The 2,464-nt window shown below is 44.4% G+C and overlaps 1 non-coding gene across 1 annotated transcript; it reads right to left on the minus strand.

The window, feature by feature from the left end:
* Nucleotides 1–433: 433 nt before the first annotated feature.
* Nucleotides 434–540, minus strand: LOC145151720 (small nucleolar RNA R71). The gene has a single exon (XR_013732279.1). It is a non-coding gene; the product is annotated as a small nucleolar RNA R71 (small nucleolar RNA).
* Nucleotides 541–2,464: the final 1,924 nt, after the last annotated feature.

The raw sequence follows: 2,464 nt of genomic DNA on the forward strand, positions 1-2,464 counted from the left end.
CCCTACATTCGGTCACATTTCCGATTCCGACGACGAATTAGCTATTCTCATGGCTAACATTGATGAAGTCCCCATGGGGGAATGGAAGAAGAGGATACGCGATGATACTGGACCGGGACTTGTGCAACCCGCAATCCCCGCTACTGCTACTTTTGAGCTCAAGGGTCACATCCTGGCTCTACTTAAGGAGATCCCCTTCACAGGCAAAGACCACGAAGACGCTTATAAACACTTGGACGAAGTCAATGATGTAGCTGATTATTTCAATGTTCTAAATGTGCCTCGGGAAACTCAGCTACTTCGCATGCTTCCGGTTACTTTGAAGGGTGCTGCCAAGGATTGGCTCAAGTCATTGCCCCCAGGATCTATCACTACATGGGCCCAAATGAAAGAAGAGTTCATTGATCAATTCTGCCCGCCATCCAAGATATCCAAGCTAAAGAAAGCCATAGCTAACTTTGAACAACAAGCTGGAGAATCACTATATGAAGCGTGGGAGAGGTACAAGAGCCTGCTAAGGAATTGACCACATCATGACCTCAATAGTCAACAAGAAGTCTCCATCTTCTATGATGGAGTAAATGTTACCACTAGGCAATTACTTGACTCGCAAGGTCCACTCACGAAAAAGGCACCTCCAGTGATAAAGCAACTAATTGAAGAATTCTCTAAGCATTCTAGAGAATACCACAATCCAAGAAATGATGTGACGAGGGGGGCCGCCTATGCAGCTTCAGAAGACTTGTCAGCAGTTATGGCTATGCTAAAAACCATGGATAGGAGGATGGATAAAATGGACCAAACAATACATGCTATTCGGGTGGGTTGCGAAAATTACAATGGGCCTCACCTTACTAGAGACTGCGATTTGGATGAGAATGGCAACAAAAAGGTGCAAGTTTGTTACTCAAGTGGGGACCGATATGATGAAGATTGGCGTAGACCAAAGAAAGAGTGGCTCCCTTATGACGAGTACAAGAAGGCTAAGGAGGAGAAGTTCAAGCAAAAGGGAAGGGGTTTTTACCAAAAGGAGGAGCCATCACAAGAAAGAAAACCAAGTTTGGAAGAAATGCTTACCAAATTTCTAGCTGCTTCAGAAAAAAGACATAGTGATCATGATGCTGCAATTCAAGAAACAAGGACCATGCTTAAAAACCAGCAAGCATCTATCTACAACATAGAAACACAACTAGGGCAACTTGCTCAACAAATAAACCAAAGATCACCGGGCGAACTTCCTAGCAAAACCGAAAACAACCCACGAGGCGCGCACATAAACATAGTCACAACAAGAAGTGGGAAAATAATCACTCCTCTGGCCCCTATTCAGAAAGAAGCACCCAAAGAATCACAGAAGGAGGAAGCAGAAAATCAAAATCTTCAATCTGACAGCTCTACTCGCCGAGTACAGAATAGGGGCTCGGCGAGTCCACTGCCAAATCCGAACAATCAGACCCCTGAAAAGTTTTACCAGCCGCCATTGCCATACCCAGCCCGAGCTAAGAAAGCGAAGCAGGAAGAGGAGTACCAGAAGTTTCTAGATCATATAAAGGCTCTTCAAATCAACATACCCTTCATAGAGGCTGTCGCACAAATGCCCAAATATGCAAAGTTCCTTAAGGAACTTCTCACTAATAGAAGGAAGATGGAGGAAGTGAAGAAGGTAGTCCTCAATGAGAATTGCTCAGCCGCCATGCTCAACAAATTACCAAAGAAGAAGGGTGACCCAGGGAGCTTAACTTTACCTTGCCAATTTGGCAATTTAGCTACCACTCATGCCTTGGCTGATTCAGGAGCAAGTGTGAATTTAATGCCTTATTCATTCTTCAAGACGCTGGATCTCCCGGAACCAAGACCAATTCGTATGGCGATTCATTTAGCTAACAAGACAATCACTTTCCCAAGAGGAATATGTGAAGACTTAGTGGTCAAAGTGGACAAGTTTGTCTTTCCCGCTGATTTCATAATTCTAGACATGGAGGCGGATCCTCAAGTCCCAATCATCCTTGGAAGACCCTTCCTCAACACGGCAAGTGCTATAGTAGACATGAGGGACTCGAAGCTCACTTTGCGGGTAGGAGAAGATTCAGTCACATTTGGGGTTGATCAAGCTATGAAGTATGCACGGAATAGTGACGACACGACATTCTCAATTGACATGCTTGATGAATTATTGGAGGAATGCATAAGTGAAGATTCCAGCAAGTTCACAATTTCTGATGAAGAATTTGATGCAGAAAAAGATTTAATGGACATCGAGAGGCTGCTGGAAGAAGCTGAATTTAAAGAGTTGATGAGGCAATCTGACACTTCAACTCGCCGAGTAGGGCCGATCTACTCGCCGAGTCCAAGCGAAAAAAAAACAGAATTCGTAAAGTCAGCTACCAACTCGCCGAGACCCTTACCTACACTCGGCGAGTACAACAAACAGAACCCAAAAACTGAGCTCAAAAAGTTACCAGAA

Source organism: Lactuca virosa, chromosome 1, assembly GCF_052849685.1.
Source record: "Lactuca virosa cultivar CGN04683 chromosome 1, Lactuca_virosa_CGN04683_v6, whole genome shotgun sequence".
Classification (NCBI taxonomy): domain Eukaryota; kingdom Viridiplantae; phylum Streptophyta; class Magnoliopsida; order Asterales; family Asteraceae; genus Lactuca; species Lactuca virosa.